This window comes from Marmota monax, unplaced genomic scaffold, assembly GCF_021218885.2.
Source record: "Marmota monax isolate L192 unplaced genomic scaffold, Marmota_monax_Labrador192_F-V1.1 WCK01_AAM20220418_F8-fsc00051, whole genome shotgun sequence".
Classification (NCBI taxonomy): Eukaryota; Metazoa; Chordata; class Mammalia; order Rodentia; family Sciuridae; genus Marmota; species Marmota monax.
This window is the reverse complement of record NW_026695202.1, coordinates 11667617-11683117: the sequence shown is the minus strand read 5'-3', so window position 1 is coordinate 11683117 and position 15501 is coordinate 11667617. Positions and strand designations below refer to the sequence as shown.

The 15501-nt window shown below is 42.1% G+C and overlaps 1 protein-coding gene across 4 annotated transcripts in view; it reads right to left on the bottom strand.

The window, feature by feature from the left end:
- The window catches only part of Tnrc6b (trinucleotide repeat containing adaptor 6B), a 257060-nt gene that overhangs the window by 178322 nt on the left and 63237 nt on the right, over nucleotides 1-15501 (bottom strand). For all 4 annotated transcript variants that reach the window (XM_058574304.1, XM_058574302.1, XM_058574305.1 and 1 more), the window contains exon 2: nucleotides 10853-10927. The gene's annotated coding sequence lies outside the window, so the exon portion shown is untranslated. The remainder of the gene's footprint in view (nucleotides 1-10852; nucleotides 10928-15501) is intronic.

Below are 15501 nucleotides of genomic sequence, written 5' to 3'. Positions count from 1 at the left end.
GAGTGAGGTGGAGCAGGACTCTTCCCCTATGCTGGAGGAGCAGGATAACTGTGAAAGGCTTAAGGCACTGGGATATTAATAGCTCTAGATTTCTTTCCCAATCTTATGTGGCTCTTGGCAGAAGTGATAATGGAAATCTTCAACGGTTCTTGCAGTCAACACCAACCTGCCAGAAGGACTCAGTGAGCAAGGCGGTGTGCCAGCTGTTGCGCTGCAGCAGGTCACACTGCTGGATATTGGGCTAGGCTGCTGGACCTGGCCAGGTTTTCTGGGTTTATGATTTATGTTCAACAGACTTGTTTTTGTAACAAAAATGAAAGTCCATTCTAACAGGTGGTCCACTTTTTTTTTTTTTTTTAAGAAAATACGCCTAGCCAACTAAATGTCAGCTAATTTATTTTGATAAAACACTAGGCTAGGGCTGGGGATGTGGCTCAAGCGGTGGTGTGCTTGCCTGGCATGCGCGCGGCGCTGGGTTCGATCCTCAGCACCACATACAAATAAAGATGTTGTATCCGCTGAAAACTAAAAAAAAAAAAATTAAAAAAAAACCTCTCTCTCTCTCTGAAAACAAACAAACAAACAACAAAAAAAAAAACACTAGGCTACTTGTGGGGTAAAACAACAAAGAATAGTAATTTTTCCTTTCAATACCAATCAAGCAAAAGTTTGTTAAAATGATCTGAATTACAATATGCCAAAAGGAGTCAGTGCACACCTGCAATCCCAGATACTCAGGAGGCTCAGGCAGAAGAATTAAAAGTTCAAGGCCAACCTGGGCAACTTAGTGAGACTGTCTCAAAATAAAAAGTGCTGGGATGTGGGTCAGCGGGGAGTGCTCACCTAGCATGCATGAGGTCCTGGGTTCCGTCCCCAGGACCACTCCCCTAAAAAAATTTTTTTTTGAAATAAATAAAAACTTAAAACCTCTCAAATATTTTAAAAGACTGACAGCTACAAAATGTAAAACCTAAAATGTTGCTTGTAACACATGCTTTTCTGTGTGCAGAGACATCTCTTTGTGAAAACACCAGGGCATGGCAATCCCTTCTGGTTCAGGTTTCTTAATAGCCAGCTGCAAGACCTGAGGCTAAGAAGGCACTTCTGGGTTTCCACAGCTATTGGCTGGGAAAAGGGGGTATTCAAAATATCTAGTGAGCTTGCCCAACAAGGTTTTTTGGGAACAAATATTTATTTACGTGATGTGAGTTTACAATTGGTACAGCAGAAATTCTCACGCAACCTCCATTCACTTTCACTCGTTCACGCGTTACCCTGCGCTGCCCAGTCCCCCAACACACACACACACACACACACACACACACACACACACACGAGGTGCACAGCAAGTACAACAGGCTCTCTCTAGTTGCTTTTGCCCTTCACTGTTTATGACAGTTGTGTAAAAACAGGATTGCTCTCTCTATGAAAATTTAGTTGACAACATTCAAAAAATTCAAAAACAACCAGCAAGATATGAACTGCAAAGCACCTCCCAACCATCCTCCTACTCACAGGAAGGGAGGTGGGTACTCGCAGAGGATGCACTCCACACACCAAGAATTCCCTTCCGCTCCCAGGTCTGCGCTCTCAGCCAGCACTGGTTACTCTCTGCTCTGAGTCCTGGGGCTCCACCCAGGCTTCCGGTAGGAAGGCAGGAGAGGAAGGAGGCAGGCGATGGTGTGCTCCTCTAGGAAAGGCCACTGCTGGTGTACGGCAGACTGCTTGACCTACAGCTTTACCACCTCCCCCCTTCTCTTGTCCAGCCCTCGCTTTCTTACATCTTACATCTTTCTCGCTGACCCTTCTCTGACCTTCACTGCTCTTTTCCTCCCTGATTCCTCTTCCCTGCCCCAACAATAAACAGCCCTCTGTCCTCCCCAACCTTCCTACCCACCACTTTCAAGGTTGTTATCAAGACCTTCCCCCAGACATGGACCTCACTATGCTGCCCAGGCTAGCCTCCAACTCCTGGGCTCAAGATATACTCCTGCCTTAGCCTTCCAAAGAGCCAGGACTACAGGTGTACACCATGGTGCCCAGCTTAACCAAAGACTTTTGCCCCTACATTCACCTTCTAAAATCCATCATTTCCTCACAAGATCCCATCTATTCATCAAGGCCTTATTAAGTTTTACCTTCTCTCCTTATAGCAGCCATAAAGTTTTCAACATGTTGGAGAAGAAATTATTAAGGAAGAACAATGGACCTGTACCCATCCAGTGGCTGGCAACAGTGGACAACCTTACTATTGTTAGGCCTGAAGGGGCAGGAAGCAGTGACAAGCCTAGAGACAGTCACAGCTGTAACTCAAGTCAGACGCAAAGGACTATGTATATGAGACGTTGAGAGAATTCCCCTTTATCTCATTTCCCTTGGGAACCTCATTTTCCTGAGGATTGAATGTAATAGGTCGAAGGACATGCAGATGGCCACTCTCAGAGTTCCCTCTATTCTCCTATACTCAATCCCCAGTTCTCACTGAACATTTCCCTGTGCCTTTATGCTCACAGGATGCTGCTTCCCTCTCCTGCTGGTTCCTCTCTACCCCAAAGGAGACAAAAGTTTGCCTTGAAGAGACTTATCTGGAAGGAGAGCCAAGGTGGGTGGAGCTCAGCCCTTCCTTCCCTTGGGAAGGAGCTACCACTGGGGAGCAGGCATTCTTCTGGCTCTTGTACCCCTAAATGGAAGACCCTCACAACTACCTACAACTAAGTAAGTCTGCCGAATTCTGAGGCTTACTGTTAAGAAATTCACTTAGCAGTATCTATGTGTAAGTCACATTCTTCAATACAGTTTTGTCAGTAACAGAGACAATAGTTTGGTCTCTCAAATGCTTTCCTTTTTTATCTCATTTCTCCACTGGTACACAGCTCAGTCAAGGGGAGGATAGTACTATTTATTAGATCTCAAAGAGCCTAATATCTAGTGCATGAGACTGATATCTGGATAAAAAAACAGGAAGTAAAATTGGGGGGCATGAAATACATGTGGAATTTTTGAAGCTTCAATTGGAGGCCAGGACTTTGGGCCTTTAATGAGACACGAAAGATTCTCCTGTAGATGATTACATTAGGCCACACAGGTTTTTACTTGTGTGTTAGCTTTTTAACTATTGAAGCTTATAAACTACAGGCCACACAGTATTTTGACCTTAACGGTAACTGTAGTTATGGCAACTTTGTCGTCAGGTAAGTGATTGTTTCTATAGAGACAAGGCTGCATGCACTAGGCTCAGAAATTTCGGCAAAGACTATGGGGGCTTTGAAAGCCTCGCCAAGAAACAAGCCAAAATTGTGACGGTGGCACTGAAAGCTCATCTAAACCAAACTCCAGCTGTGCAGGCGGTCTCAGCATACACCATCCACTTTGGCCTAGCAAGCAGACGCCATGTGTGCTAGCCTCAGCATAGGGTGTTAGCAGGCGTGGGTGGCTTCAGGGTACAGAGGGCTGCTGCTTGACCTTGAATTATGCTGGCATAGCTCTTCCTAAGCTGGCATGGCTGAGGAAAGATTAGACTTTAGGGAAGAGTCTTCATTTAGGCCTTTTGGACATCAGAAAGTGGGACATTTATTTGCTGCATACAAGCTAGAAGACGGGTGAACTTCAAAGAGCATGAGTCTTACAAAGTGAGCAAAGTTGTCCTTTAAAATTGTTTGTGGACTAATAAACAGTACACAGTTGAGCCCAAGGGGAAATGGAAAGGAAGAGGTTTCTATCTACACCAGAAAGAAAGGCAGGAGGGAAGCGGTGAAGGGAGGAAGGGGCTTGGCAGACTCTGGCTGTCTGGACTTATTGGTAAAGACCAATGCACTACGAGACAAGAGCTGGGGAGCACTAGGGGAGAGGAACCTTCTCCCCATCCTTGAGGATTCCCTCCATGTGGGACAATGTGAATATTTTAATATCATGAACTTACCATAACATGACTCATGCTGTTGGGGTGAAGAGACTTACCTGATTAGTGTCTCTGGAAAAAGAAGTGAACCTGGACTTACACTGGCCAGCCCCCTCTGGCCCCTTTCCAAGAGGGGAGCCTATTAGGCTCCCTGCCCTCCCTCTTCTACTAGGCAGGCCTCTCCTAGATTAGAGCTATGGGCTGAGCACACTTGTTAAATCCTGGAGTTCTGAACTAAGAAGCCTATCTGCCCTTAGGTATGTCAGCTTTATTAGTAATAAAAGTGACATTCTGATCTCTACCTGTCTTATTTCTTTGTCACATACCTCTGCTGGTTTAGAACTTGGGCAGGGAAATGATTATTATTTATTGGGTCCAATTCTATCCCAATTTGCATCTGAGTCTACTCCTCACAATTAAGTTCAGCTTCTGAATCTGCTTACGCTGTCCCATAATCCCATGACCATGACATCAATAACATACCTTTCCTTCCAAAGCCCTCGCTAACTTCGCTATACCCAAAGGACACACTATTCGGCACTTTACTCAGGCAAATCTTTCCCTCTCTCCACACAAATGTGCTAATAACTACCTATGAACAATCGCCAGTCATACCTACTATCATTTGGACATTAAATGTCCCCCCAAAGGTCCTTGTGTTAAAGGGTTGGTCCCCACATTGGCACAATTGGGAGGCAGAAAGTCCTCTAAGAGGCGGGGCCTAGTAGAAGGTCTTTAGGTCACTGGGAATGTGCCTAGGACTATAGGTGTGTACTATCATGTCTGGCAGGAATCATTTTTAGAAATAAAAATTGCTGGGTGCAGTGTCACACACCTGTAATCCAAGACACTCAGGAGGCTGAAGAAGGAGGACTGTAACCTGTCTCAAAATAAAAAGGGCTGGGATCAGCTTATTAGTTGAGTGCTTGCCTAGCATGTGTAAGACCCTGGGTTCGTCTCCAGTACCATTTAAAAAAAAAAAAAGCAAGCTGGGAACAGTGGCATATGCCCATAATTCCTAATGCCGAGGGGCCTGCCCTTCCAGCACTGACTGTGGGGAGTTTGAGGGCGCAGAGAAACCCCTCCGGAGATGGTTTCAGAGAATTGAGTCTACTATTGCACAGCAAAAATAGCTTTTATAGTGGGTATGTGCCAATTTACATATAACAATCACAATAGGCCAGAGGTGACACACAACATTTCATATTACAGGAGTCCAGACACCAAGAGTTCAGAAACTGCCCTGTAGGCAGACCTTGTACCAACAGGGGAATAACTTCTTGTCAAAGGAGCAAGGAAATGGTAGTTGCCAGTGTTCTGACAGCACTCTGTCCCAAAACATAGCGTTCTATGTTAGGATTTCCCTGCTGCACAAAGATAAGGATTCCTCCATGAAGGTCCAGAGTCAGGCCCTGCAACAAATCCCAATTACTTGGGAGTCTGAGGCAAGAGGATCACAAGTTCAAGGCCAGCCTTAGCAACTTAGCAAGACCATGTCTCAAAATAAAAAAAATGAAAAGGGCTAGGAGTGTAGCTCAGTGGAAAAGCACTGCTGGGTTCAGTCTCCACTACTACAAAAAAAAAAAAAAATAATAATAATAATATTTTGTTTTCAGTTGTAGTTGAACACAATATCTTTATTTTATTTATTTATTTTTATGTGGTGCTAAGGATAGAACCCAGGGCCTTGCACATGCTAGGCGAGTGCTCTACCGCTGAGCTACAACCCCAGACCTGCAAAAAATTTTTTAAAAAACTAAAACTTTCCCAACCAACACCATATAGTCTGCCTACTTACATTTTATTGATACCTGCTTTTCTTTTCATCCTTTCTTTGCTCCCATTTTTTTGTTGTTCCTTTGGAATTATCCTTAATAGTTTTTAATGTGTTTCTTTTTTAAAAAAAAAAAGCTTGATGGGTAGTGGGGTGCAGTTCAAAAGTAGCCCTTTTCATTTTTTTTTTTTATTTTGACACATGGTCTTGCTAAGTTGCTAAGGCTGGCCTTGAACTTGTGACCCTCCTGCCTCAGACTCCCAAGTAACTGGGATTTGTTGCAGGGCCTGACTCTAGACCCTCATGGAGGAATCCTTATCATTATGCAGCAGAGAAGTCCTAACATAGAACGCTATGTTTTGGGACAGAGTGCTGTCAGATCAAACCTAGCACCACAGCATCAGTGTGGTGCTGAAGATCAAACCTAGGGCCTTATGCAAGCTCTACCTCTGAGTTACACACTCCCAGCAATGATGACATTCTTGTTTGAAGTTATGACTTATAGTTGTGTCTAGGGTCTAAGTCAATCTTCCTTCTGACAAACTGGAAGAATCAAACAGGCAATGCACAGTTAACTCTGGGTTCCCCTTGGGGACTGTCAGAAGGTATAAGTATCAGTGCTAACAATCATGAAAAAGTCAAGGCAAAACCCACTTAAGTTAACTGGAGAGGTGAACAAGGAAGGCCAGCGCTGTCATAAGATGATGTGCAAGCACAAGCATTTCACTCTGCCTCAGTGTGTCACTTTACCTCAGAGCTGTCATCAGTGTAGCATACATGTAAGTGATGGATGGTCTTGGCCTGGCACTGTGCTCAGCACACACAGGGCAGGACTCAACAAATGTTAATGGATAAACATGAGTAATGTCACTTAGATCCTGAGCAAGGTTGTCCATAAAAGTTGGCACATGCCAGACGCAGTTGCACACACCCGTAATTCCAGCAGCTTGGGAGGCTGAGGCAGGAGGATCCAAGTTCAAAGACATCTGCAGCAACTTAGCAAGATCCAGTCTCAAAATTAAAAATTAAAAAGGTCTGGGGATGTTGCTCAGTGCTTAAGTGCCCCTGGGTTCAATCCGTGGTACCAAAAAAAAAAAAAAAAAAATTGGCACATATGCTAGTATTTTCAAAGCCCTCCAGGATCTAGTCTGTCTCTGTCTCTCCAGTTTTTTATTTTTTTTTAATATTTTTTGGTTGTAGATAGACACAATATCTTTTTATTTATTTATTTTATTTATTTTTTATTTTTTTTATGTGATGCTTAGGATCAAACCTAGTGTCTCACACGACCACTGAGCCCCAGCCCAGCCCTGGCTCTCCAGTTTCACCTGTCTGATTTCTTTGTTCCAGCCATGCTGAACTTACAGCTCCACAATATGCCAGTATGCTTCAGGTTTTCATGTTTTAATTCATATTATCCTGCCTGCCTTTCTCTCCCCTATGCCAAGAAGGGACACCCTGTTTATCATTACAGACTCAGTTTTTAGAAAGAATTCCCTGACCCAGGTAGAAATGATGATTCCTTTCTCAGTGGCCCCAGTGGATACTGTTTGAATCTTATTATTAAATTCATCGTGTTGGGCTGGGGTTGTGGCTCAGTGGTAGAGCGCTTGCCTGGCACATGTGAGGCACTGGGTGTGATCCTCAGCACCACATAAAACTCACTGTGTTTTACTGAATTTATTTGTTCACATAGATGCCTCTATGTAATAAGGATCTGCCTGTCATCCTCTTGATATCAGACACTAAATCTTGTTATTCTCTTTATTCAGTCCACTTAAAATTGCGTTCCTGGCATTTAATAGTATTTGTTAAGTTCCTTTTTATTTAAAATGTAATACATACAAAGAACTCAAAAAGTTAAACAACAAAAAAACAAATAACCCAATCAACAAATGGGCCAAGGACCTGAACAGACACTTCTCAGAAGAAGATATATAATCAATCAACAAATACACAAAAAAATGCTCACTATCTCTAGCAATCAGAGAAATGCAAATTAAAACTAAGATACCATCTCACTCCAGTAAGAATGGCAGCTATTACGAAGTCAAACAACAACAAGTGCTGGTGAGGATGTTGGAAAAAGGTACACTCATACATTGCTGGTGGTAATGCAAATTGGTGCAGCCAATTTGGAAAGCAGTATGGAGATTCCTTGGAAAGCTGGGAATAGAAGATTTGGGTCAAATGGTGATTTGACCCAGCTATTTCTCTTCTCCGACTATACCCAAAAGACCTAAAAACAGCATTACTACAGGGACACAGCCACATCAATGTTTATAGCAGCACAATTCACAATAACTAGACTGTGGAACCAACCTAGAAGTCCTTCAATGGATGAATGGATAAAAAAAAATGTGGCATTTATACACAATGGAATATTATTCAGCACTAAAAAAATAACAAGATCATGGCATTTGCAGGAAAATGGATGGCATTAGAGCAGATTATGCTAAGTGAAGTTTAGCCAATCCCTAAAAAACAAATGCCAAATGTCTTCTCTGATATAAGGTGGGGTGACTCAAAATGGGATAGGGAGGAAGAGCATGAGAAGAAGATTACCACTCAATAGGGAAGAGAGGTGGGAGGGAAAGGGAGGGAGAAAGGGAACTGCACAAAGAAGGAAGGAGACCCTCATCGTTATACAGAATACATGTATGACAATGTGAGGGAAAAAAAAAAAGAAGTGTGTCACTTTAGATTGTGTAGAGAGAAGTGATGGGAGGGGAGGGGAGGGGAAGCGGGGAAAGAAAGGACAGCAGAATAAAATAGACATTATTATTGCTGTGTGTATATACGTGACTGCATGACCAATGTGATTCTGCAACCTATACACTCAGAATAATGAGAAATTATACCCCATCTGATTCAAATGTATGATATGTCAAGATCATTGTACTGTCATGTGTAACTAATTAAAACAAATTTTTAAAAAAGTATAAAGAAAATGGTAGAATAAAAAATTAAAATGTAATACATATGAATGCAGAAAACATCTAGTGAGTTTCTACCACATGTCAAATGGTGCTGGGCTAGTATGGTGTAGTAGAATAAGCTTTGACTTTGAAGAAACAAAATCCTTCTTCTTTGTCAGTTATTAGGTGTATAATCTTGGACAAGTTATTAACCTTCTTTTTCTTTGTCTTTTTTTTTTAGTACTTGGGATTGAATTTAGGAATGCTCTACCACTGTGCTACACCTTCAGCCCTTTTTAAATTTTTTTAAAATTTTGAGACAGGGTCTTGCTCAGTTGCTAAGGCTGGCCTCAAACCTGTGATCTTCCTGCCTCAGCCTCCCACATCACTGGGATTACATGGTTGCACTGTCATATTTGGCATTAACTTTTAATCCTTAGTTATTTTCATTCATACACCGGGCAGGCAGAAGTACAGAAGGATTAAACAAGGAATGTATAGCTTTACTAAGGTGTCCAGCAGTGGCCAATAGGCCTAAACATGCACAGCGCCCTGGGTTTTATCCCCAGCACAATAATGAGAAAAAAAAGTTAGTTCTTAGTTCCTGGTTCAAGTGTGCTGTTGCCAGTAGAGTGACTACAAATATGTAATTTCAAAAAGCTAGAAAAAAGAGATTTTTGGATGTTATCACCATAAAGAAATCATGAATGTCTGAGGAGACAGATGTTTAACCTGACTTAAAACATTACACGGTGTATACATGTATCAAAAATATCAGATAGAACCAGACAAATATGTCCAATTTGTATGTTTTTATGTATCAGTTAAATAAATTCATTTAAATTTTAAAAAGTTTCTTTCCAAGAAGCCTCAAAGAGTTTACAGAATAGTAAAGATGATGGACACAAACAAAAAAAACTCACATTAAATTAGGGGTAATTTATTATCACAATAACAATAGGAGTTCTCTTTTTAAAAATATTTATTTTTTAGTTGTAGTTGGACACAATACCTTTATTTTTATTTATTGTTATGTGGTGCTGAGGACCAAACCCAAGCCCTCCCATATGTGAGGCTAGTGCTCTACCACTGAGCCACAACCCCAGCCCCACAAGAGGAGTTCTTAAGACACATGAAAAAGGAATTCTATAGCAGTCTGGGAGAACAGGAAAATAGGAAAGGTAGAAAAAAGAAGAGCAGGTAGCTGCATTTTGCTACACTCTGAGCAAAGAGAAAAGCATCAACCAAGGCACAAAACCATACATATTTAGGAAACAGAAAATGATCTGGTGAGACTTATAGACTGAGGGCTGGGGGTAAAGCTCAGTGTGTGCCTAGTACACATGAGGCCTGGGTTCACTCCTCTGCATTGCAAAAATAAAAAACCAATCAAAAGACTTACAGACAGGGATTCCCCACAGAAGCCAGAATCCATGCCTGGAATTAGATTTTGAAGGGGTTTGTAGATTAGCATCAGCAACCACTGGGAGCCACGGAAGCTGTTTCAGCAAAGCAGTGACACGGCTAAATCTCTCATCTAGAAAGCAAACCCAGGCAGGAATGTGTACTGCAGAATGGAGCAGGGAGACCAGAGGCAGAGAAGCAGGCAATCTTCTCACATAGAACTGCGCAACTGCTAATCCTAGTAAGGTCCTGCTTTATAGGATAAAGCACCAAATGTCAGTAGCCATCTGAACACCATAGCTTGTCCCCTCTCCCTCCCTCCCCGTGCCCCTTTCTTTTTCTTTGTTTTATGTAGTGCTGGGGGTCAAATGCAGGACTCATGCAAGTTAAGCAAGTATTCTACCACTGAGCTACATTCCCACCACCAAAACCAGTGCAATTTAAAGGGACCTACCAAAGTAGGAATTCAAAAATTTCCTTCTATAAGAAATCTGCAAAGAAGCAACAACATCATAACATACTTTCTTTTTTGTGTGTATGCAGTGCTGAGGATTGAACCCAGGGCCTTGTGCATGTGAGGCAAGCTCTACCAACTGAGCTATAGCCCCAGCTCTTTTCCTTTTTTTTTTTTTTAACCTTTAAAAAAATTGTTTGTTTTTTTTTAGTTGTAGATAGCACAATACCTTTATTTTACTTATTTATTATTCTGTGGTGCTGAGGATGGAACCCAGTGCCTACACGTACCAGGCAAGTGCTCTGCCACTGAGCTATGGACCCAGCCCATTTTCCTTCTTTTTAAGATAAAGACTCTCCCATTCCATTACCAATACATGGTGGATGTCAATTTTAAAAACTTACCTTTGACAGTATCTTGGGGCAATGCAGGCCTGAGACGATGAGTCTAGGTTACATTCAGTGCAAAAAACCAAAACCCTGAAAAGAGAAAAATCACAATGAGCTACGTGCTCCATGGAAGACGCCAGAGAAAAAGTGGATCAGGAAGCCCCATCCAAATCCAGCTCCCTGCTTCACAGCAGCCGGCCCGCAGGCCAGTGGCCGGGCCTCCCAAGCGAAGACTTCCCCATCCAACACTAGGGCAGTAACAGCATCCACCTCAGAAGGTTCTTTTGAAGTTTAATTATGTGTGAAAGGCCTAGTATAGGGTAGGGCACCAAATGCAAGCTCAGTCAAGGCAAATGGCTATTAGGAACATAAATTGGAACACTTTCTAAAGAGACATTAAAACCTATTATCAAAACTTTTTTATTTACTGTTTTACCCCCCAAAACATTGCCTTTTCAGTGTCTCCATCTGGATGTCTCATAATCACTACAAACTCAACTTGTCCCAAACTCCATCTTCACTCTGCCCAAGTTCCTCCCATCTCCACTGTCTTCATCAAGGCAGAACCTGAAGTTCTTTCTTGGAACCTCACCTACCCGAGAGTACCTCACATAAGCCCTACCATTTCTGTTCTCAACATCTGTATCTCAAATCCACCACAATTCTTCATTTCCACTGAGGTCATCACTTTCCCTGTGGAGGCCTCTTAGCTGTTCCCCGCTTCTACTCTTGCTTCTCCCCAATCCATTCTCAAATAATGGCTGGAATTGTCTCTTCAAATTAAATTAATTGCAATCTGCTAATGAATGCAGTGACAATTTTATGATGTGCTAAGATATATTCAAAAGTCTGAATATGTTGATGAATGAACATATAGATAGATATCTGTCCATATACAGGCATCTGAAGATATGTGAAATGGCCAGTGCCTTCATTTTACAGAGGCAGAAACAAGTATTAGAGGTTCTCCAGCTCAAGACTGCACCTACTGTGTGTGACAGGGTGGTCAAAACAATGGTGAGCCCAGCCTCAGCTTATCTGTGATCAGCATCTGAACTGCTATTAGAAAGCTCTTTGGAAGTTGGTCCCTTTATTTCACAATCAACTTAATGCTTCTGTCCATGAGAGCACATTCCTCTCCTGGTGGCTACAGGCTGTTAGGTGTAGTTTTAGTCCCATATTATGTTCCAGTGCTGGAAATGTCACTTTAGCAAATCCTGAAAGCATCTGGTGACCTTATCTGTCATCACTTTTACTTATTTTACTTAATACCCTTTTAGATCAATAAATCTCTGACGGAACGGTGTTGAGAACCCATAATTTTTGTTTGTTTTTTAGTTTTTTGGTACTGGGGAATGAACCCAGAGGCGCTTAACCACTGAGCCACATCCCAACTCATTTTATATTTTATTTAGAGACAGGGTCTTGCTAAGCTGCTTAGGGCCTTACTAAGTTGCTAAGCTGACTCTGAACTTGCGATCCTATTGCCTCAGCCTCCCCAGCCACTGGGACGGATTATTGGAGTGTGCCTCCACGCCCAGCAAGAACCTATATGTTTTAAATTTTATTCCTATCTCTCTATTACACACACTGTTGTCCTAGCAATGCAATGTGTCTTTTTCTTTTTTCTATTGTACTGGGGATTGAAGCCTGGGTTGCACTACTACAGAGCTATACTCCCAGCACTTTTTATTTTTTACTTTGAGACAGGGTCTAACTAAGTTGTCTAGGAGGGCCTCAAATTTGCGATCCTCTTGTCTCAGCCTCCTGATTTGCTGGGGTTACAGGCATGTGCTACTGCACATTCCTGGTGCAATGCCTCTTTTTCAAAAGCAAATTTGACCTTTGTGGATGTGCACTGACTTGTATTCAGTCAATAACTACCCATTACTTTAGGGTCAAATCCAAAATCTCCTCAGACCTATCTTATCTTCCCATTCTACCTATAAGCACTGTGCCTGGTTTCCTTGTTGCCCACACTCATGCACTAATGCCTACTGAGGGCCCTTTGCCAATTCCCTTCTACTCATCTTTTATCTGTCTCCTTTGAACCCAGGAGCTTTACCACTAAGTTATATCCCCAACCATTTTATTTTTTGTTTTGAGACAATGTTTTGCTAAATTGCCTCGAATTTGTGATCTTCCTGCCTCATTTGCTGCGATTACAGGCTTCTGCCACCACGCGGCTTCTACTGGAAATTTTCTGTGCCTGCTTGGCTGGGTGAAGTGCTACTCTCCTTTGAGGTAGATCATCTTATACTGGTTCTGTCCACATGGATGTCTTCTTCACTGACAGCAAGGACTGTATCTTAGACAACTTTAAATTAGGTTGGGCAGGAGTTCAATAGAGCATAAATGGAACTAAACCACAGTGGAATCCAAGGAACTCGGTACTTTAATGCAGATGTTTCTCCCACTGAACAGCACTGCAACAGCTCAAGAGCTAGCTGGTCTGGTCCTCACAGAGGCCTCAAGAACCATAGGTTGGTTATGTCTGACCCTCAGCACACCTCAGAGAATTATCAGATTTTTAAATTTTTTGTCAATCAACCATAGACTATAAAAGAATACAGACTGATTTTTAGTTCCCTATTTTAATCAAAGATTCTGCCCAGGCTAAACCACAACTTCTTTAGATTTATCATTAGTACAAATTCTGTTCCAACTTCACAAAGTAGCTCATTATTACATATGTTCTCAACAGACAAGTTAAGAAGACAGTAACCATCTCAGTCCTTTGCCTGCTCTGTCATGAGTCTCAGACACTTGCCAGCATTCAGTGAGGGGAAAAGGATAACGGCAGTTAATAGCACAGGTTAAGCAGGCAAGGGAAAACAGGCAATTTTCCAAGTACTTTTTTTATTTGCCGCCCCTGGAGATGGGGTCTTGCTATGTTGTTTAGGCTGGTCTTGCACTCCTGGATTCAAGAGATCCTCCCACCTCAGCCTCTACGCAGCTGGGACTCCAGGTGCACTCCACCCCCAAGCACCCTAAGTCCAGAGTGTATGGAAGAGTGTGCCTGCACTACTGCATCAGGTGCACTTGCACTCAAGGTCCACACAAATGTTAATTCTAAATTTAACATCTGAAATTACTTAGTTGAAGTTGTCTACAGCACTATTTTCCTTCCAAGGAATAAATAATGGCAAATTTCTTCAAAACATTCAGAACTACTCTGTAACCACCTGATGATCATGTGCAGTTGTAGCAGTAAACTATGAACCACTCAAGTTTTCTCCTCATCTCTTACAGGGCAATGAAACTGGACTTGAGGTTCACAATGGGGGGTTCTATGGATCCTGTACTAATCAAACCCTGAGTCTTGCTAAACTCCAAAGCCAAGTGCCTAACTAAATTTACACGATATAACTGGAACTTCAAGTCTTCCTGTGAATATAACAAGATGAAAGAAATACACAGTCAACTAACAATATTTACTTTCTACTAGTGATACAGAAGTGTTTTAATTTTCAAACTTGACTATTCAGCATGGTTCTTTTTAATTTTAACTCTCATTTTAAAATTTCAAGTGGTATAGATAAGGCCTTTGACCACTCTTCACTCTTCCCCTACCCCAGTCCTCCTAGGACTCACCACTGTCACCAGTTTGATATCTGGCATTAATTCTTGGGTACAGACTATTGAGAATATACAATTATTTTTTCTTTTTGGCTAGAGATTGAGTCCTGGGCCTTATGCATTTGAGGCATGCACTCTATAGGGGTACAGGGGCACAAGCACAGCCATATGCTATAAACTTTTAATCCAGTCACAAATAACACTTTTTGAAAACTATGACTGCGTACATCCTTGGCAACTGGCCTAATCTCAAACAAGATGTTCAGAAGAGATATCTTCATGGAAGCAGCTGATGTGAGGGAGGCTTAGAGCAAGGAATCTGAAGATCTTCCCAGGAGACTGAGTGATATGGCAAGAGGGCCTCACCTGTCTGCGAGCAAGGCAGCTGGCCTAGGTGGGAATAAGGTACTTACTAAGCCAGGCACTATGGGACAGGCCATAATCCTAGCAACTCAGGAGGCTGAGGCAAGAGGATCACACATTTGAGAACACCCTCAACAACTCAGCACAATCCTATTTCAAAATAAAAAATAAAAAGGGCTCGAATGTAACTCAGTGGGTTTTATCACCACCACCACCACCATCATCATCAAAATAATAATGAGGAGGAAGAGGAGAAGCAGCAGCAAGGGGAGGAGGAAGAACCTATAAATTAGCACAAATTGCAACGTCCAAAACTAAGCCACGGGATTATGTACCCAACACGGAGATTCACTAGATCTGGAAATGCTACCTTTGCAGTTTCAGGCCACTTCATTTCAGCTCAATGCTTTGGCAATTCTGTAAAAATATTCAATTCTGCCTGTTCTTTAAACACCCCTCTTTAGTCCTAAAATCTGCTCTAGTTCCCCTATTTCCTTTCCTAGTCATGCTTCTTGAAAAAGGAGTTTCTGTTTGTGGTCTCAATGTCCTCATCCCTCATTCACTTGTTAATCACCACAATTTGATTTCTGCCTATTAATCAAGTTATCAAGTACAGCGGATGCTATTTAATCATTCCTGCTTTGAACTCTTCTCAGCTTTTTTCTCTTCGTGTTGCAGGGCCTTATACATGACAAACAAACAAATACTCCACCATGAGGTAC